This window comes from Leopardus geoffroyi, chromosome X (genome assembly GCF_018350155.1).
Source record: "Leopardus geoffroyi isolate Oge1 chromosome X, O.geoffroyi_Oge1_pat1.0, whole genome shotgun sequence".
In the NCBI taxonomy this organism is placed as follows: Eukaryota; Metazoa; Chordata; class Mammalia; order Carnivora; family Felidae; genus Leopardus; species Leopardus geoffroyi.
The window spans coordinates 75,527,849-75,550,972 of NC_059343.1; the positions used below are offsets into that span (position 1 = coordinate 75,527,849).

Below are 23,124 nucleotides of genomic sequence, written 5' to 3' on the forward strand. Positions count from 1 at the left end.
ACAATATTAAAACAAATTACTTGTTTGGAATTGTTTAAAAGAATAATAGGATTTTATTTTAATTTAAATATAATATCTTTTATAGGTTAGAATTTTATTTTCTTCAAAAATTTCCATGGGAAACAGTCAAGTACTTGGTTACATGACACTAACATTTCTAATGAATCCAAATTCTGAGATTTCAAATGTATTTACAAACATAAATCTTTGAAGAAATCATTTCTGTGGCCTTTTTGTATTGAAAAGTATGTTTCGACTTCATTCACTTAGTTATTTTAGCTTTTTACATTTAAGAATGTTGAGTTCTTGGGGAGCCTGGGTGGCTCAGTTTAGCGTACGATTTCAGGGTTCATGGCTTCAAGCCCCACATCAGGCTCTGTGCTGACAGCTCAGAGCTTGGAGCTTGCTTCAGATTCTGTGTCTCCCTCTCTCTCTCTCTGACCCTCCGCAGCTTGTGCTCTCTCTGTCTCTCTCTAAAAAATAAATAAACAATTTTTTTTTAAATATTGAGCTCTTTATTGTTAGGAGCTTACCCATCATGGCATTCAGTATTCCTCATACTCTATAGAGCATCTTATGTCTTAATTATGTGAAAAAATATTTTCATAGTAATTCTATTCCTTTTTTTAGATTCCAAATATACATGAAATAATGTGGTATTTTTCTTTCACTGTCTCGCTTATTTCATTTAGCATAATACCCTCAAGTTTTATCCATGTTGTCACAGATAGCAAGATTTTGTTCTTATTGACGGCTGAGTAGTATTAATTATATATATATATATATATATATATATATATATATATATATATATTTATAGTACCAAGATATATAGTGCCAAGATATATATATATATATATATATATATATATATATATATATATAGTGCCAAGATACAAAAACAATGCAAGTATTCATCCATAGATAAATGGGTAAGTGTATACATACATATACATACATACATTTATCTCATAGCTTCTGTACTCATTCATCTAAGGATGAACACTTATATTATTTCCACATCTTGGCTATTATAAATAATGCTGCAATGAACATAGGGGTGCATATATATTTTTGAATTAGTGTTTTCATATTTTTTGACAAATAACCAGAAGTGGGAAAGCTGAATCATATGGTAGATCAATTCTTATTTTTTTGAGGAATCTCCAGTATTGTTTTTCATAGTGGCTGCATCAATGTACAACCCTACCAACAGTGAACAAGGGTTTCCTTTTCTCCACATCCTCACCAAAACTTGTTTTTGTGTCTTTTTGATAATAGTCATTCTGGTTAATGTAAGGTGATATATCACTGTGGTTTAGATTTGCATTTGCTTGATGATTAGTGGTATTGAGCATCTTTTATGTATCTATTTGTCATCTGTATGTCTTCTTTTTAAAAGTTTTATTTTGATTTCAGTTAGTTAAAATACAGTGTTATATTGGTTTCAGGTGTATAATATAGTGGTTCAAAATTCCATACATCACCCAGTGCTCATCATCTGTATGTCTTCTTTAGAAAAATATTCATTGAGATTATCTGCCCATTTTTAAATCAGGTTATTTGATTTTCATTGTTCAGTTGTATGATATTTATATATTTTGGATATCAACCCATTTTCAGATATATAGTTTGAAAATATCTTCTCCCATTCAGAGGGTTGCCTTTTCATTTTGATGATGGCTCCCTTCATTGTGTATAATGAAGTAGTTTGAAATAATCCCATTTGTTTATTTTTGCTTTTGTTTCCCTTGCCTTTGGCATCAGATACACAAATACATTGCTAAAACCAATGTCAAGGTGCTTGCCACCTATGATTTTTTTTCCTAGGAATTTTATGGTTTCAAGGGTTCATATTCAAGTCTTTAATCCATTTGAGTTAATTTTTTGTATAGGGTAAGAGAGTGGTCTGCTTTCATTTGCATGTGACTGTTTAGCTTTTCCAGCACCAATTTATGCATAGATTATTCTTTCTCCATCATACATTCCTGGCTTTTTTGTCATAAATTAATTGTCCATATATATGTAGGTTTATTTCTGGGCCTCTATTTTGTTCCATTGATCCATGTGTCTATTTTTATGCCAATATTATACGGTTTTGATTACGATAGCTTTGTAGTGTAGTTTGAAATGATTAAATGGGATACCTCCAGCTTTGTTCTTTCCCAAGATTATATTGAATATTTGGTTTTGTTGTTGTTTCATACAAATTTTAGGATTATTCTAGTTCTTTGAAAAAATGCTGTTGGTATTTTGACAGGGATTGCATTGAATCTGTAGATTGCTCTGGGTAGTATGGACATGTTAACAATATTAATTCTTCCAATTTATGAACACAGAATGTCTTTTCATTATTTGTGTCTTCTTCAGTTTCTTTTTTCAGTGCCTTATGGTTTTCAACATACAGGAATTTCACCTCTTTGGATAAAGTTATTCCTAGGTATTTTATTCTTTTTGGTTCCATTGCAAATGTGGTTGCTTTCTTAATTCTCCTTTCACATAGTTCATTATTAGTGCATAGAAATAGCACAGATTTCTGTATATTGATCTTGTACCCAGAAACTTTACTGAATTTATTGATTAGTTCTAAAATTTCTTTTGGTGTAGACATTAGAATTTTGTATATATAATATTGGGGCGCCTGGGTGACTCAGTCAGGTTGAGCACCAGATTGGGCTCAGGTCATGATCTCATGGTTCATGAGTTTGAGCCCCGCATTGGGCTCTGTGCTGACAGCTCAGAGCCTAGAGCCTTCTTTGGATCCTGTGTCTCCCTCTCTCTCTACCCCTCCCCTGCTCATGCTCTGTCTCTCTCTCTCTCTCTCAAAAATTAAAAAATTAAAAAAAATAATTTTCTATATATAATATCATGCCATCTACAAATTGTGAGTTTTACTTCTTTCCCAATTTGGATGGCTTTTATTTCTTTTTCTTATTATATTGCTGTCTTTAGGGCTTCCAGTACTATATTGAATAGAAGTGGTAAGTGTAGGCATCCTTGTGTAGTTCCTGATGTTAAGATGAAAATCCTTCAGTTTTTTACCATTGAGTATGAGATTAGCTGTGGGCTTGTCATATATGATTTTTATTATGTTGAGGTACATTCCTTCTATAACCACTTTGTTAGGCATTTTTATCACGATGTTGAATTTTGTCAAATGCTTTACCTGCATTGGTTGAGATGATCATATGATTATCTTTCATTTTGTTAAGGTGGTATATCACAGTGATTGAAAACGGGTATTAAACCATTCATGCATTCCTGGAATAAATCCCAACTGATCGTGGTTTATGATTCCCTTAATATATTTTTAAATTTAGTTTGCTAATATTTTGTTGAGGATTTTTACATCTATATTTATCAGGGATATTGACTCCTAATCTTTTTGTGGCCTCCTGTCTGGTTTTTGTATCAGGGTAATGGTGACCTTATAAAAGTAATTTGGAAGCATTTCCTCTACTTTGATACATTGGAACAGTTTTAGAATAGGTATTAAATCTTTGAATGTTTTTTAGAACTTACCAGTAAAGCCATCTGGTTCTGGGCTTCAATTTTAGAGGAAGACTTTGGTTACATATTCAATCTCCTTAATAGAAATCAATCTATTCACATTTTCTATTTCTTCATGATTCAGTTTTGGAAGATTGTATGTTTCTAGGAATGTATCAATTCTTTTACTAGGTTGTCCAATTTCTTGGCACAGAGTTGTTTACAGGTTTTAATGATCCTTTGTAGTTCTGTGTTATCAGTTTTAACTTTCTTTCTTTTCATTTCTGATTTTATATATTTGAGACTTCTCTATCTTTTTCATAGTGAGTCTAACTAATTGTTTGTCAGTTTGGTTTATATTTTCAATGAACCAGCTCTTTGTTTTATTGACATTTTCTATTGATTTTTCAGTCTCTCTATATTTCCATTGATCTTTATTATTTTCTTCCTTCTACTAATTTGGGGTTTTGTTATTCATTTTTTTTTAGTTCCTTTAAGTGTAAAATTAAACTGTTTATCTGATTTTTTCTTTATTTTTTCTTTTTTTAAAAAAATTAATGTTTACTTGTGAGAGAGAGAGAGAGAGAGAGAGATTACATGTAAGGGAGGGGCAAGAGAGAGAGGGAGACACAGAATCCAAAGCAGGCTCCAGGCTCAAGCAAAGAGCTTGAGGCAGGGTTCAAACTCACAAACTGTGAGATCATGATTTTAGTGGAAGTCAGATGCTCAATCAACAGAGCCACCCAGGTGTCCCTTCATTGTTTCTTTATTGTTATGAACTTCCCTTTCAGAACAACTTTTTCTGCATCTCATAGATTTTTATATGCTGTGTTTTTTTTTTCATATGTCCATAGGTATTTTTTATTTCTCCTTTGATTTCTTTGATGACTGGTCAGTAGCATGTTGCTTAATCTCCACATTTTTGTGTTTTTTCGCTTTCTTCTTGTAATTGATTAATTATATGCCATTGTGGTCAAAAACGATGCTGGATATCATTTCAATATTTTGAATTTATTGAGACTTTGTGTGTGTCACCTAACATTTGATCTCTCCTTGAATATGTTCTATATGCACCTGAGGAGAATGTGTATTCTGTTGATTTTGGATGAAGTGTTCTGCATATGTCTATTAAGTCCATCTAGTTTAATATGTTTTTTAAGGTTGACTTATCTTTACAGATTTTCTGTCTAGATGATTTATCCAATGATGTAAGTGAGGTGTTAAAATGCTCCACTGTTAATGTATTGCTGTCAATTTCCACCTTATCTCCATTAATATTTGCTTTATATATTTGGTACTCCTATGTGAGGTGCATATAAATTTATGTGGTATATCTTTTATTGGATTGATTGCTTTATCATTATGTAATGGTCTTCTTTGTCTTTTACTATAGTCTTTGCTTTAAAGTCTATTTTGTATGATATGACTATTTTACCAACTGTCTTTTTGTTTCTATATGTATGGAGTATCTTTTTCCATTCTTTCACTTTCAGTCTCTGTGTGTCCTCATTTCTAAAGTAAGTCTCTTGTAAGTAATATATAGATATGTCTTTTTTAGCTCATTCAAACATTCTATGGTTTTTGATTGAAGAATTTAGTCCATTTACATATAACATAATTATTGATTAGGATGTACTTATTGCAATTTTGTTAATTGTTTTATGGATGTTTTTGTACTTTCCTTCTGTTCCTTTCTTCTTCTCCTTCTCTCCTCCCTTGTGGTTTGATGGGTTTCTCATTACTATAAAGTTTTGCTTGGTGGTTGCCCTGAGGTTCCCAAGTAGCATCCTATATATACGTCAGTTTTATTTGACTGATCTTTCTTTCTTTCTTGAAAGAGAGAACACATTTGAGAGAGAGCAGGGGATGGGCAGAAAAGGAGAGGGAGAGAGTGAATCCTGAACAGGTTCCACATCCAGCACAGATCCTAATGTGGGGCTCAATCTCATGACCATGAGATCATGACCTGAGCAGAAATCAAGAGTCAGGTGCTTAACTAACTGAACCACTCAGGCACCTCTAACAGTATATTTTAAGTTGAAAGGAAGTTAAATATGAACACATTCCAAAACTTTACATTTTTACTCCCATTGCTACATTTTGTATTTTTAATCACATTTCACAAATATTTATTTTATGGATCCCTTAAATAATTATTATAGTTTTAGTTAATTTTACTACTTTTGTCCTTTAAATTTCATACTTGCTATATAAGTGATTGATAAACTATATTTACTATATATGTATCATTTCCAGTGATATTTTTACTTTCATATGTTTTCTTGTTATTAATTAGTGCTATTTCTTTTCAGCTTAAAGATATCCCTTTAACATTTCTTGTAAGACTGGTTTAGTGGTGATGACTTCCTTTTTTTAAAGTTTATTTATTTATTTTGAGAGAGAGAAAAAGAGAGAAAGAGAGAGTATGAGCAGGGGATGAGCAGAGGGAGAGAGAGAATCCCAAGCAGGCTCTGTGTTCTCAGCAGGGAGCCCGATGCAGGGCTTGCTCTCACTAATTGTTAGATTACAACCAGAGCCAAAATCAAGAGTAAGATGCTTAACTGACTGAGCCACCCAGTTGCCCTGGAGATGAGTTCCTTTTGTTTTTGTTTGTCTTTAAAATTTTTAGGGGCGCCTGGGTGGCGCAGTCGGTTAAGCGTCCGACTTCAGCCAGGTCACAATCTCGCAGTCCGTGAGTTCGAGCCCTGCGTCGGGCTCTGGGCTGATGGCTCAGAGCCTGGAGCCTGCTTCCAATTCTGTGTCTCTCTCTCTCTCTCTCTGCCCCTCCCCCGTTCATGCTGTGTCTCTCTCTGTCCCAAAAATAAATAAACGTTGAAAAAAAAATTAAAAAAAAAAATAAAATTTTTAATCTCCCCCTTCAATTCTAAATGATAGCCTTGCCAAGTAGAAAATTCTTGGCTAGAAGAATTTTGTTTTGTTTTTGTTTCCAGCCCTTTGAATATGTCACACCACTTCTTTATGACCTGCAAAGTTTCTGATGAAAAATCTGCTGATAATCTTATAGGGTATCCCTTATGCATAACAAGTTGTTTTCCTCTTGATGCTTTTAAAATTCTATCTTCAACTTTTACCATTTTAAGCATGATGTGTCTTGATGTGGATCTCTTTGGATTTTTCTTATTTGGAACTCTCTGGGCTTCCTGGACTTAGACATCTGTTTTCTTTCCCAGATTAGGGAAGTTTTCAGGCATCATTTCTTCAAATAAGTTTTTTGGCTCTCCCTCTCTTCTCCTTCTAGCATCCCTATAATGTGAATGCTATTCTGCTTGATGTTGTCCTGAAAATCCCTTAAGTATCTTCACCTTTAGAATTCCTCTTCCTTTTATGCTGTTTTGTCTAAGTGAGTTCCATTGTTTTGTCTTCCAGCTTGCAGATCTGTTCTTCATCTTCATCCAGTGTGCTGGTTCTCGGTTCAGTTATTGTATTTTTCAGCTCTGTAACTTGTCTGGTACTTTCTTATTATATCTGATTTTTGAACAATATGGATTTGAACTGTGAAGGAACTATATGATATTATAAATGTATTTTCTTCTTTTTTATCATTTTCTTAATAAAATTTTCTTTTTTCCAGCTTACTTTATTGTACTAATATAGTATATAATGCATATAACATGCAAAATATGTCTTAATCAATTGTTCCTGTTACTGGTAAGTCTTATGGTCAGTAGTGCTATCACTAGTTACATTTTTGGGGAGTCAAAAGATATACATAGATTGTCAACTCTGTGTCAGCACCCTGACCTCTGAGTCATTGAAGGGTGAACTGTATTTCTATCTCTTTGTCAAAGTTCTCAGTGTGGTCACTCATTATGCTTCCAAGTGCACTGAAAATCTTCATGACCATCACTTTAAATTATTTTTCATGTAGATTGCTTATCTCTATTTCATAAAGATCTTTTTCATAGGTTTTGTCTTATCTATTCATTTGAAGCATATTATTCTGCCTCCTTATTTTGCTTTTTTCTTTGTGTTTGTTCCTATGTATTAGGCAAATCAGCTATCTCTTTGTGTCTTAAAGGATTTGCCTTGTATATGAGAAGCCTCATGGGCCTCGGAATCATGTTTCCCCACTAGCCACCAAGCATTTAAGGGACATCCCCTATGTGAACTGCTTGTGTGTTCTTGCTGTGGTGGGGCTATGGCACAGGGGTGTGTAGAGCTCTCATTTGGGTAGCTGTAATGTGCAGTTGCAGTGCAAGGGTGGAAGAGGCTCTTATCTATTACAGCTGCGACCTACAGCTGCACTTTGCAGGGCAGTAGGTCTTTTATCCAGCTGGATCTGACATATGGCTCTGAAACTTCTTTGTTTACTCCTCACGTTGTCACTTCAGGTCACCATCCTTAACTTGATTTGGCTCAATTTGGGGTGGTTACACCCTGAAGGAAATTTATAGGTAGACAATGGTAAGGATCCTGCAAAAACTACATTTTTTTGAAATTTTATCCCCATGTCCATACACATGAGGAAAGCACAGCTTGAACAGACCAGACTGGTTGTGTGAACCAGATTCAGATATCAGGATCAAAGAAAGAAAAGGTTCCTATGCCTAGAAAAGATGCACACACATACATACACACACACACACACACACACACACACACACACACACAGCACTATAAAGGAAGAATGATCTTTGTGAGAAAATGTGTGAAAAAGCAAGTTGGTCATACATTGAATTATCTCATCCTTACAACATCCCTATGAAGTAGGCATTTTTTTTTTTTTTACTCTACAAGATGAGGATCCAGACAGGTAGGATTACTTGCCTAAAGTCATACAGTCAGCAATTGGTAGAAGTGGGAATTTGAATTTAGATCTTACCTGATTCAAGGGCCTAAACACCTGACTGCTACATTGCACTGAACAAATGAGATTCCTGGGTTCTTCTGAAGTATGGCCATATATATACAAACCAGAGAAAGTAGGAAATAAAAAAAAAAAACAACAACTTCTAATGTCTGGAGGAGGAGAGAGAAAGATTCCTGAGGTTCCCTGAGTTCTATTTCTTATCAGCACTGTACAAGAGGTAAAACTTCCTGGAGAGGAATTGCTGGTGTGTGTATGTGTGTATGTGCATGCGTGCATGTGACCCCTGGCACGGGAGTTCAAGCCTCTGCAAAGTTTGTGTCCAGATTTGGCACAAAATCAGGTGTTTTTCCCAATACTTGATAGTCACTTAGGCTGGGATAATGGGCATCTCTGTGGTATCGGAATAGTCAGATATCTGAAAAACAGACTCTTACCTAAAATATTGTTATGGAATAAGACTCTAAAAGTGTGACATAATCTCCATAGGGTAGGGAACCGTAAACATGAAAATTTAAATTTCCACTAACTTGTGGAATGGGAGGCTAAGAGGTAGAGATTACGTTATTATAGAAAGTGAAGCAGTACTTCTGGCACATTGATTTCATCCATGCCTCCTATACTTCTTTGTACCCGTAGAATCACAATATATTCCATTTACTTAACACAGCATGCAAAGTGCTAAGTGCTAAAGTCTTAGGAACCTAGCACAGAGCTTTTGGCACATCTTAATAAATGTTAGATAAACACATATTAGATAATAACAAATTCTACTTTTGTGTAGAATTAAACACTTCCTACCAGCTGTTATATATCTGTCATATAATTCAGCTTGTTAGGTTGTTTCAGTATAATATTAAACATCTTCCATACATTTTTAAGACAAAACTTTAAAGCAACAAACATTTAAATCTGGTTTCAAAATAGGTTTCACTTTTCTAAATTCACAAGTTTGATGTCACACCTAGTCTGAATATATAACTTCCTATTATAAAGATTTTTTAATACCTTATGCTTTTAGCAATGGAATATATGTATATTTATATATGTAAATAATTTAAACATGCTATCTTCTACTTAGGCAACCTAAATGCACATATGCCTCAGGAAAATATAAAGAAATATAACAGTTCAATGTCATACAGTATTCAGCAGACATGTGGTCTAGCAATATAGAAATTATGGACAACTATTTATGTGTATGCTTTTAGGCTGAGTCCAAATTATTTCAGACTACTGTGGTATGGAATATAGAGGTATTCAGCTCTTAGAAACCAAAATGATGGATGCTGCTGTGTTCATATTCTTCTTGTTTAGATATCTGTATTTCAGAATTTTAAGTAAAATTAAACAGTTGGATTACTGAATTTTGTATTTCTTGCCACAGAGATTCCTAAACGTCCTGGTCCATTGTTATAAGATCCATTTTAAGTCAGAAAGAGGCCTGGTTGAAGATGGCCAAAAGGTAAAAACTTCCAGTTATAACTAACTGCTAGGTATGTATGTATGTATGTAATGTACAGCATAGTGACTACAGTTAACAATACTGTATTATAAATTTGAAAGTTGCTAACAAAGCAGATCTTAAGAGTTCTCATCACAAGAAGAAAATGTAACTATGTGAGGTGATAGATGTCCATTAAATTTACTGTAGTAATCATTCCACAATACATATGTGTATCAAATCATTATGTTGTACACCTAAAATTAATATGTCAATTATATTTCAACAAAGTAGGAAAAAAAAGAAGCTTGAGTTCTAAAACAATTAAGATTAACATATGAAACAACAGGAAAAATGCCTGATATGTTATGATACCTACAAGAGAACACATATATTTTTAAGATTAAAAATACTGATAGCATTAACCTGATTAATGAAAAGGTACTATAATGGACTTGGAGTAAAACTTGCCTTTCTCTACCCTTTTAAAATGTTTTATATTATGGTAAAAACACTTAAAATGAGATCTACCTTCTTAACAGACCTTTAAGTGTATAATACAGTATTGTTAAATATATGCACAGTGTTGTACAGATCTCTAGAACCTATTCATTTTGCATAACTGAAACTTTACACCTGTTGATAAGCAACTCCCCATTTTCTACATTTCCCTGCCCCTGGCAACCAGCATTCTATTCTCTAGCTTCTAGAAGTTTGACTATTTTAGATACTTCATGTAAGTGTAATCATGCAGTATTTGTCCTCTATGACTAACTTATTTTACTTAACATTTTACTTCAAGCTTTATCCATGTTGTTGCATTAAGCAGAGCTTCCTTCCTTTTTAAGGCCGAATAATAGTCCATTGTATGTATATACCACATCTTCTTTACCCATTCACTTGTTGATGTACATTTAGGTTGTTTCTACATCTTAGCTGCTGTGAATAATGTTGCAATAAACTTGGGAGTACAAAGATATCTTTCATATCCTGATTTCAATTTTTTGAAAGTGAAAGAGATGTGGGGTTGGTAGATCTTATGGTAGTTCTGTTTTTAATTTTTTGAGGATCCTCCATACGGTTTTCTATAGCAACTGCGCAATTTTGCATTCCCACCAACAGTGGGAGAGAGAGAGAATTTTGAGAGAACAACTCCAAATTATCTTTTATTTATACAAAAAGGGCATATTTAGCAAAAGACACTGAAAAAAGAGTCGCTATGGCCCAGGAGACGAGGCAGGGAGGTGACAGGCCTTCGGAGGCCCTGCTAGGGGAGGAGACTGGGAAAAGTAGTGAAAAGTCCTGGGTAAGTGCTGAGTGGTGGGGGCCACAGAAAGGAGAACGCTCCAGTTGGATCAACACTGTTGGCAGGTCATGGGTGGGACCAAATTCTCCACATCCTTGCCAAGACTTGTGACATTTTCCATCTCTAAGAGCGGGCACCATGGATCAATTATAATAAAGTTTCTCTTTTCAAGGTTGGGATTTATCTCTAGAACTTCTTGTTTACCTATTTTGTAGGTAACAGCATTGATGAAGGTTTAATAAATTTTGAATACCATGTATGAAATATACAGAATCACAAATCTTGTTCCTGTAATTTATGTAAACAGAGTATGTTGCCAGACTTTTGTCTATCTGCAATTCATTGTGTACTTACTAAAACTGGTTTGGATAAATTCTCATCTATTTTATTCATGAAACTAAAGCTTTGCATGCTGGTTTTATTGTAGGAGAAAAGAGTGCAGAAGATTACTACCAACAATAACAACAAGCTTACTATAGCTGAGTATTGAACTGAGTTAACTGATTTCAAGTTTTAACTTTCATCCTCTGTGACAGTTTCTCACTAAATAATGACTAGAACCTTCATTTTCAACATTGAACCACTATACAATTGAAGTACCTTGTAGATCTTCTTCTGCCTCTAAAAATATTCTGGCAAGTATGTGCAATGTATACTTTCAGTGGGGAACTGTGATTAGGCTGTGAAAATCTCAGAAATCATTTCCCCACAGGAAAAAATTCATAATTGTTCTTTATTTTCAGCATAAATAGGTCAAACCAAACTAGTTGTATAAAAACTAACATAAAACAAACTTTTAAAAATATATGTATCTAGATTTTCAGAGAAAACACATTAGAAACTATTGCAATTCATCTAGCTTAAATCTTGTGGCACACTGGAACAGACATTTTCAGACTGGATATTGACTAAAATAAATAAGTTCTTAGCTAGGACTTAATTTTTTTTTTATTATACCAACATTTCTGTTGCAACAGCTGTCAATGTAATTATCCAGTACATGAGATAAACCCAATTTCTCTCCCTGGAATTTGTAATATCTATGTATTTCATCTTCCTCAGAGGCTAATCAGCCAATAGCAGGGACTTTCAGAAGAGTAAGCTGTGGGATTTAGATGAAACTGCTGTGGTGATCAGGTGACCTGGTCAAAACATTATTGGCATGCTAGAACTGGGGTATTATTTTTTTTAAGACAAATAATGATATGGGCTAGGTAAGGCAGGGTGAAATATGTCTTGCTTGTTTATGCTGGCTTTCCAAGCTACATCAAAGATTTTGCACTGCTCTTTTATAATGTACTTCTAGAGGAGAGTCTCTCTATTCAGTATAGAGCCCAGCACAAAATTTTAAGTGATTTAATGAATAAGACTCTCAAATGTGTTCCCATGTATTCCATGTGCATGTGGAAAATCAATCAGCCGTATACTCGCTTAGGAGATTATAGGGAACCCATTGCAAAGCAGAACACTGCTTTCTGGTCTTGCTGAAAACAGCAGGCTGCACTTTGCCTATCTAGTTCATGTATATCTAGGGAAAGTATCTTATTTAGTTAATGTATTTCTAGGGGTTAGGTCCTGCCTGTGCTCATAAATTCCTTAGATCATGTTATCACATGGAATATTTTATCCTGTTTCCTACCCTGTTTTCTACATCTGCTCTTTTGAAGTCTTGGGAACTCCTTAACTTGGTTTTGTGAATATTTTCAATATGTTCTTACTGGCATGTAGCCCACTGATGTATTATATATTGTCTCCCCAAATGTATGCTTAATAAATATGGGAGCTTGAGAGCAGCTTGGGGAGACTTCCCTTAGCCTCCCTCTCATCTCTTTTGACTTGTGTAGGGTCCTGAGTAATTCTTTCTGCTGCCATTGACTTTGAAGGACAAAGCGGAAAGCTGAACCCACATGTGCATACCCTAATTATAGTCCCTATTCAATTTTACTGTATTTGTTGGCTATCTTCCTGCCCCAGTACAGGCTTTCTTAAAGAATAAGCAAGACATTTTTCACCTTTTCATGCCCACAGTCTAGCCCCATTAATGGTATTGGTGAAATGCTCCACAATTTTTTTTTAATATTTTTTTTTTAATTTTTTTTCAACGTTTTATTTATTTTTGGGACAGAGAGAGAGACAGAGGATGAACGGGGGAGGGGCAGAGAGAGAGGGAGACACAGAATCGGAAACAGGCTCCAGGCTCTGAGCGTCAGCCCAGAGCCTGACGCGGGGCTCAAACTCACGGACCGCGAGATCGTGACCTGGCTGAAGTCGGACGCTTAACCGACTGCGCCACCCAGGCGCCCCAATATTTTTTAAAGTTATATTTATTTTTGAAAGAGAGAGCAAGTGCACAGGTGGGGGAGTGGCAGAGAGAGAGAGAGAGAGAGAGAGAGAGAGAAAGAGACTCAAAAGTAGGCTTCAGGCTTTGAGCTGTCAGTACAGAGCCCAATACAGGGCTCAAACTCACTATGAGATCATGACTGAAGTCAGACGCTTAACTGACTGAGCCACCCAGGCACCCCCAAATTTTTCCATATAAATAATGAGGGAAGGAGTTCACTCCCTCCTTGGAAATGCATTTATATTCTGTGCTAAAAAAAATTGAGTTTAGCTATAAACTATATTTATATATCACATTTTAATGAATTCGATGTAAAAACATCATGTAAAAAATTATGTAATAACAGTACAGAAACATGAACAATAACAATGTATGACTTAGTGTATACACAAAGAGTAAATCCCCCTTCCTCATTCAAGTAATTACTGTTAACAGTTTCTTGTGTATCCTTCAGACAATTTTGCATTGCTATTAAAATTTTCATGCATAAATTATTTGTTTTCTACCTCCATAGTTAGATTCTGAGTTCATTAAATACAGGAAAAGCAGCATACACTTCCATATTCTACATAACTTCTAACTTTGCTGGATACCTAGTAAGTATGCAATAAAAATAATTGCAGCTGTGATGGTTGTTGACTCTTTAAAAAAAAAAAAAGAAAGGATAAATTGAAAGCCATGCAAAATGTTATAGCAAGCAGGGCAACATTTAAGGCCAAGAAGTAAAAGTCTGTAATGACATTGATTAATAATCCTAGGGCCACAGTACCAAATTAAGATGAGTCATTTTTTTTTTAATTTGGGTAGAGAGACACTCATTAATTTAACAAATTTGCGCAGAATAAAAGCCTGCCTACATTTTGTGGGATATACAGAAGCACAACCATCTTATTATCTACATTTTACAAAGAAATTGAGATTTAGAAAGATTAAGTATTTTCCCAAGGTTATGCAATTAGTAGATGACCAAATTGGAATTTAAAATGAGACAAAGTCTAGGGTCCCTCAAAGGAAAGAAATGGGCTTGAGAATATAAAGAAAATATAAGAAGAGGTTTAGCAATTGATTCAGTTGGGGTGTGTGTGAAAATGAAGTAGGCAAAATTATTGTGAGGTTTCAAGCCTAGATTTTTCAGGAAATAATTTGACACAATTTCCAGATCTATGTTCAAAACACACATCAATATTGTATGTCCTCATTCCCTGCCCTAAATGACATGGCTAAGGAGTCCCTGCAATTTTGGAGTCTCTATGACACTTTGAGTTCCTGTGAGATCTGATCTCAGGGGAGTTAGGTACTCTGTTTTGGAGATGGATAGACACCAGCTACTCCTTGTTTCCCTCACATGTCCCTCTCTGTGCCCCAAGTTGTGCTAAGAAGTCAAGTCCTGGGACCATTTCAAGGGAATCTGCCTGCCAGTTCAGAAAGACCAATTAATTCACTCATTGCTTCTCACCAAATTCCTGCCCATGGGATTCTGACACCTCTATGTTTGTGTGAATACAGACTTCCCCAGCCCATCCATCCCTCTTTCTGTAGTTTGGAGTTACTGGCATGCACATATGATGCCAAAAAGGACAGGAAGTTTGAGTGAGACCCCTTGTGGCCCTGTGCCTGAAGAAGTAATGACACCTGGGGGTATCCACCAGTTAACTTGTCTGCTGTACCTGGGATGGCAAGGCTAAAATAATAAAATATATATAGTATGTTCTCCCCATGCAAATATGAAAACAAGGGTTATTAGTGAAGACTTAAATTTAAGTTACAAAACATAATCACTCACTAAATAATATCACTTTATTCTCCCTGTATGATTCTATTACTCATACAAATAATACTGGGATTTTGTTATACCAATAATAATAGATGTAGGATGTTTTTGGCTAAAGTTCATCTTCTTAACAGACTCACACAAAGCAGATTAATAAGCTATTCCTGGCACTCAGAGGTTAAAACTTGCCAAGTTCACACAATCAGGGCAGGATCAAATGTCTGCCAAACAACTATTCTTTTCTACAGATTCCAGGCATTCAAGTTTATGTTAACTGCTGGAGTAGGTAAAAACTACAGCAGGAGTATGGAGGATTTTCTTGTACCAATATATTTTCTAGATTCAAAATGATGCTATTTCCTCATGATATTGAGGAAGACTTATGACTTTTTATTAAAGCTTATGCAGTAGTTCTTACAAAAATTGCATATGCAGATCCAAGGGCCAACAAGGTTGAAAGAAATGTTACTACAGAGAAATTACAAGAATATTGTGACTTCTAGAGAGACTGACAAATATGAAACAGCATGTCAGAATGCCTGTGTACATTCTCATAAATGCAGTCATATAAAATAAGCCAGAACTATCTCACTGAATTAGATAATAATTACTGCCTGGAACACTCTTCCTCTCCACACTAGGCATCTCCATGAATGTTTCTCTCTAAATGTCAAAATTTCCCTTCACTAAAAGCTTATCACTTGCAGAGAGCTGGTTAAAGGGGGAAAAGGCCAAAGTGATATTTGATGGAACTTGCTTCTCTGACATACTTCTAATCTGGAAATCTTCAATTTGCACGCAAATGTCTATGTAGATTTATATTCTAGAAACTTTGGAAAAGATCCTAAGTCCCAGCTTCTAGGAAAAGATTCATTTCCTCCCAGTATATTCAATAAAATGGAATACTTCTGTGAAATAGAATATACTCATCATGTAAGTATTAGAGGATATAGAGAAAATATGTTGCTGTTACTATTATTAAGCTATATCTGCATAGTGACACGCACTGGATAATAGAATAGGAATAATGTATTCAGCTGTCTTGATTTGCCATGGTCCAGCACAACCCTGAGGATGGCAAGAATCCACAGATAAAAACCACAATGCCACTTACCCTACCCAGTCATCTTAGTGGGTCACAGTAAATAAGACCTACTAGTTACATTCTTTAGTCAGAATTGATAATTGATAGTAGAAAATATATTTTGAGAGACAACGTTTGAGATAGTCATGAAAATGTTTTGTTCAACAGGTATGTTACTTGCCTGAGGATGATCTATCACAACATTTCTATATTTTCATGTAAGCAGACAAAATCATGGTTTGGGGCTGTTACAGTCAAACTGATTTTTTTGAATAACAATTGGAAACATATTTGAACCCAGAAGTCTAGAAATATGTGAGCTACTAATTTCTAATTATCTTGTCTTTTTGCTAAAGACCTGCCCTCTAACAAGTGCCCCACAATATATTCAGTTTAAAAATATGACTTCTTTTACTCTATGTATATGTGCACAATTTAACTGCAAAAGTAAATAAATAGTATAAAGAATATGGACACGCAGACATGATCCATAACTATACCCTTGTTTTAAAAGTGATTCCCTTGCCTAAGATGATGTAACTGATAACTAGAGACGCAGTATTTGAATCCCAGGTCTGGATCATTTTAGAGTGAAGAAAGTAAAAAAAAAAAAAAAAAAAAAAAAAAAAAAAAAAAAAAAAAAAAGTATGAATGATGATCAGCATCAAAATTTGTTCCATTTTGATTTCTATTCAATACTGTGAACACATGTGTGTGTATATAGAAAAAACTTTTGGGGCCCCTGGTTGGCTCAGTTGGTTGAGCGTCTGACTTTGGCTCAGGTCATGATCTCGCGGTCTGTGAGTTGGAGCCCCGCGTGGGGCTCTGTGCTGACAGCTCAGAGCCTGAAGCCTGCTTCGGATTCTGTGTCTCCCTCTCTCTATGCCCCTCCCCCACTCATGGGCGCACGCGCTCTGTCTCTGTCAAAAATAAATAAACATTAAAAAAAAGAAAAAAACTTTTAAAGCTTATCCGTGCATAAGTGTTGACTTTTGTCAAAATGCAAGCAAAGATCTACTTGAACAACTAGAATATAACATCATTAATAACTTTTTCTTTGCTTAGAAACTCAAGGACAGGGGTTGTTTTATGAGACTTAATAATACAGTTGTCAATTTTGGAATATTGAATTTTCAATTTCCTCATATTTTATCAGAATTTTCATGTAGAAAATCTTAGGCATGTACTTTAAAAGAAATATTGCTTCTCCTAGTACCATAAATAACTCTTCCTGTTTTTTAACGCGATTCATCAGAGGTTCTAAAAGATTAGCTTTGTTTACTAAAAACCTATTCCAAATCTTGTCAATAAATATATGTATTCTCTGTAGATAGATGTAAAAAATGAGCTAGATTTCCCAGAGAATCATTTCATATATAGGACTAATAAATATATCTTAGAGATAAAGAAACAATCTAGTAACAGGGACAGAATTTCATTGATAGCCTTAGTCTACTGAATAATAATACTATTAGTACTAATTATAGTTAAAATGTATTGATTATTTACTATGTGGCAAAGACTTTGTGCTAAGCATTATACACATTGTCTCGTTTATTCAGTACAAATTTATGAGCCAGGTGCTATTATTATCCCCATTTATTAATGAACCACTGACTTTGAAAGAAAATAAGGTGCCTCACATATCTTGGCCTTGAATTTAGTTCTGTTGAACTCCAAAACCAGTTTTCTCACTTGTATGTGTAGCAGAGGCACTGCCAGAGAAGAAAGCAAGGCAATGATGAAACATGTGGTTTATTTATTCTTTTTCAGTGAGAAAACATGCCAGCTAAATCAGAGTTGACTTCCAATTATGATGCCAGGAGACATAAGGGAGGACCAAATATTGCTTTCACAACTGGAATTGCCTAGAAAATGCAAAATAAATAGTGAGTGGAGGGCTACTCCTTATGTAGTGGTAGAGAGACTAGAGCCTTAACATATATACAAAGTAAAACATTCCTTAGAAGGGTGGGGGATAGTGTACCTCCAAGACTCACTGAGATTAGCGTCTATCAGAAGGGTGGTTATAGGTTGCATAAGAGTTATGAGAGGAAAAAAAAAGTTTTCCCAAGGTGGGGGTGGGGAGAGGAGTTACCATAAAGAGAAATGAGTATACTGGCTGTAGTAGTCAGGGTTCTGCAGAGAAATAGAACCAATAGGAGATTTTATATTTGTGTATGTATGTACGTGTATGTAATATATGTATATATGTATATACAAATAAATAAAAATAAAAATATATATGTATATTACACACGCAAAGAGATTTATTATAAGGAATTGTCTTAAAAATTTAGAGGCTGACAAGTCCCAAGGCCTTCAGTCAGCAAGCTGGAGACCAAGAAGAGCCATTGGCATAGTGTCAGTCCAAGTGCAAAGGCTTGAGAACTGGGAGAGATGATGGTGCAATTCCAGTCCAAAGGCCAGCAGGCTTGAGATCCAGATAGAGTTGATATTCCAGTTTCAGTCCAAAGGCAGGAGAAAAATGATGTTCTAGCTCCAAGGCAGTGAGGCAGAAGGAACTCCCTCTTACTTCTGGGACAGTCAGTCTTTTTGTTCTAATCTCATCCTTTAACTGATTGGGTAAGGCCCAATCACATTAGAGAGAGAAATCTGCTTTGCTCGGTCTACCAATTCAAATGTGAATCTCATCCCAAAATGCTCTCACTGGCACACCAAGAATAATGTTGGACCAAATATCAGGGCACCTCATGATCCAGTAAAGTTGACACATAAAATTAACCATCACACTGGTTATGTCATCAAAGTGGTAGTTGCTACAACTAGTCCTCCTAACACAACACTACTAGGGCAGGCAGGAAAAGGTTGTGTGGAAAAATTGCAAAAGCTAACTGACAGAACAGTAACATAATGGACTCATGACTACAAGGCCATTAAAGCTCTGACATTAAATATTCCCCCTGCAAAGAATTGCTGAAGAAGAGTTCCTTATAATAACCAACTGAGCAGTAGACCCAGTAGAGTTGTGTGGGTAATTACTCCTTAAATATTGATTCTCAGAATGAGTTTTTCACTGACACGGTATATTGGAAAGATACTAACCAACAAAATAGTGAATCTCTGACCTCCTTCTCCTTTAGCCCAGAGCTACTTAAGCAACTGATGGGAGTATGGTGGGGGTGGGAAATCACCTAAAATATCAGAGAAGTAAGAAATTGCTGTGATGGACCCAAATAAACGACCTATATTGAAATGGGAACTCTCATTGAAAGAATTATCACCAACCACAGTGCAAACCTCTCTCCTCTCTACCATTCTCCAGGGTGAAGTAAGTATGCAATTAATAACTTTTTAAGGGAGAAATACAGATCCTTACACAAGACATAAAACAAACAAAGCCTACAGAATACTATAACGTAGGTAGAGAAACAAAAGATAGGTTAAAATAGGGGACCTAGACAAAAAGAGAAAAAAACAATTTCATGAAAAAAAAAAGTGTTGATAACATTGTATTGTAGAATTGAAGTTTGCTAAGAGGGTATAACCTAAATGTTTTTAGCAAACAATAAGTAAATAAATAACTACATGAGGTAACGGATATATTAATTATCTAGAAAGTGGGAATCTTTTCACAATATATACATATATCAAATCACCATGATGTAAACTTTAAAAATTGTACAATTTTTTGTCAATTATACTTCAATAAAGCTAAAAAACTAAAAAATAAAAGTGGAAAAGGAAGGCAGAGGAGTTGTCAGCTCTGAATAAGAAGGAAAGGGTTTGTGAACCAAGATACATGAGTGGCTTCTAGAAGCTGGGAACAGCCCTGAGCTGACAGCCAGCCAAGGAAATGGAGATATCATCCTATGACCATGAGTAACTGCATTCTGTCAACAACCTAAATGTGCAAAGAAACAGTGTTCTCCTGGAGCCTCCAGAAGAGAACCCAGCTTTGCTGACACCTTGATTTTAGCTTAAGGAGACCCATACTGTACTTTTGACCTACAGAAATGTAAGATAATAAATTTGTGTTATTTTAAGCTGCTAAACGTGTAGTAATTTGTTACAGCAGCAAGAAAAAAACTAATGTACACCAGTGGTGCACAGAAAGTAGAGGGAGAAAGAAGAGGGGTATGTTACTCAGCTCTCTTCTGTCTAAGGATATTTCCAAGCAATAGATCCTTCAACTTAAGGAAAAAATGAAAATGGTGTGGAGAGAAAGAAAATAAAGATTTGTCCTGAGTGCAGACTTTCAGTTATTCCCAACTTTTAATTAGCCATGTAAACAGTACTGAGACAGTATTTTTTAAAAGGGGGGGGGTATTCAAAACATTTTTTGGCTTTGTAAGTGATGTTTATTATTATTAAAAGGGAGCATATTTTCTAATCTTTCTTCTTCTTCACCTTGAAAAGTCAATCAATAATCAATAATTCTATATCTTTTTTTTAGATCTGGTTCAGTACCATTGAAATTCAAATCAAATAAAAATCAAGGAGGGGCGCCTGGGTGGCGCAGTCGGTTAAGCGTCCGACTTCAGCCAAGTCATGATCTCGCGGTCCGTGAGTTCGAGCCCCCGCGTCGGGCTCTGTGCTGGCAGCTCAGAGCCTGGAGCCTGCTTCCGATTCTGTGTCTCCCTCTCTCTGACCCTCCCCCGTTCATGCTCTATCTCTCTCTGTCCCAAAAATAAATAAACGTTGAAAAAAAAATTAAAAAAAAATAATAAAAAAAAAAAATAAAAATCAAGGAAATTCAAATCAAAACCATTTTGAGATATCATTTCACACCCTCTAGAATGGCTAGAATCATGAAGAGAGATAATAAGTATTGGAAAATATATAGAGAAATGGATCGCTCATATAGTGCTGGTGGGAATATAAAATGGGAGAGAGAGTAGACAGGAGAAATGCTGGGTTCCTTTCACTTCAGTATTGTTTAAAATAGAAAGTTATAGACTTGTCTCAAGGGTTTAGCAACTACAGAAAACATATCTTGTCAATTACTAAGAAGATAACTTGAAATCTTAAAGTGAAGAATGTAAAAAAGGTATAAATTATGTTCAACATCAAAATTTATTCTGATGTGTATACTGGGGATGTTTGAAGTTTTCAGGCATTGTCTGCCACTGAGGGTGATGCTGTTAATGTATTTTGTATCTTTATGAAAACAGAATCTCTGCTGGATAGTCATTTTCTCAGCTAGGATTTTTATAACTAGATTAGTTGGTAAATTTATCTTACCCAAATTAAAATTAAAAACAATCCTCCTGAGACTTTCAATTCATCTTTACAGATTGCAGTAGACTTAACTTTGCAAAAAAAAAAAAAAAAAAAAAAAAAAAGATATAGAAAACAAGTAGGTAAGTCTAACTGACTTAATCATCTGTCCAGGAAATTAAAAGTAAGAGAACATGTGAAAAGAGAAGGGGGAGTGAAGGCAGACAAAACTACAGATAAAGTAGAACACTAGAAAACAGTGAAAGACAAGCTGAAGCAAAGAGAGAGAAAGGCAGTTGAAAGGATGTTTAGGTCCTGCAATCAAAAATTATTTGGGGGCACCTGAGTGACTCAGTTGGTTATGATCAGGTCATGATGTCACAGTTCGTGAAATTGAGCCCCACATTGGGCTTTTTGCTGACAGTGTAAGAAACCTGTCTCTGATTCTCTCTCTCTGACCCTCCCCTGCTCACACTTGCTCTCTCTCAAAATAAATAAACTTAAAAATTTTTTTTTGTCCATTTGCAGAGGGAAATTCACATACTTCACATATAAATGAATAATCCAAATTGAGAAATACGCTATTATAATGGTTTTATCTGGAACATGGTGACTAGACCAGTTGTGGCAATGATGGACTATATCTTGGAGGAATTGAGTTTTTCAACTTTCTCACTGGGAAAACAACAGTCCTTTGACAGGAAGAGAGAAAGATATTCATTTTTTCTCTAATCCCCAAGAAAAATGGGAATTCTAATGTCATCTTTAAAGGAGGGGGTGAAGGGGACTCTCCCAATGGGAAATAAGTTGGCATTTGCAACGTGTATGGCATAAGGAAGGACTACCATTAAGGAATCTTTGTGCAGAGGCATAGACAATGAATCTCTGATAGCTAGTTTTAAAATTTCCTTTTTTTGTATGATAATTTCCTTCTATTCCCAAATCATCACTAAAATTTTGTTAAGCATAAGAGTCAGATAGTAGCTCTGTTTTAGGGGTTTACTTTTTGGTGTGATGTGTTAATTTTTAATGTAATGTGGACTGGGATAAGTGGCAGCAGCATGGAGAAGTGGTTGTAAGACAGCACAGTATGACCAGTGGAAAAGTCTAAAGCACTTGCTCTAAGAAAGTGACAAGCAGACACACTTTTGGAACATACAACCAAGTATTTTCTAGGTTTCTCAGAAATACTTGGAAAAGGAAACTAGGCAGAGACTAGTGAAGTTACTTGAGGGAATGAAGGCTGAAGTTACATTATTTGAGTATTAAAGGGAAATGTAACCATTGAAAGTCAGAAGTGTTAGAGAAACTTGGTTTTATAGTAACTGTTAATTGCACAAAAAATTGAAAGGGAAAGCAGATGGTTTTCTGAACTTCCCACTAGTTACCTATTGTGTGACCTTGGGTAATAAGTAGATACAATGAGCCCAAGATTTCTTACCTATGAAATGAGAAAGTAGATCATCTCTAACATTTAGCGTCAACATTACTGGAATTTGTGTTTGGTCTTAAGGTGACCACTATGAAGGGTCATAAACTATGTGAATTATTTTAATACATTATTTTTAAAAATAGTCTCCAATACTGCATAGCTCAAATATGTGCCTTCATAATTCTTTGTTTTCTGACTCTACAGCTCCACATAATTGTCTATAATTCTAACATGTTCTTTTTCTTCCA

General features: G+C 35.2%; 1 long non-coding RNA gene across 3 annotated transcripts in view; it reads right to left on the minus strand.

Annotated features, from left to right (window-relative positions):
* Positions 1 to 423: 423 nt before the first annotated feature.
* Positions 424 to 23,124, minus strand: part of LOC123594558 — a 39,311-nt gene continuing 16,610 nt past the window's right edge. The window contains exon 3 of one of the 3 annotated variants that reach the window (XR_006710780.1): positions 424 to 473. This is a non-coding gene — a long non-coding RNA (uncharacterized LOC123594558). Of the gene's footprint in view, positions 474 to 18,002; positions 18,132 to 20,858; positions 20,904 to 23,124 lie in introns of those variants that run through there. The other 2 variants (XR_006710778.1, XR_006710781.1) reach the window with 2 other exon arrangements.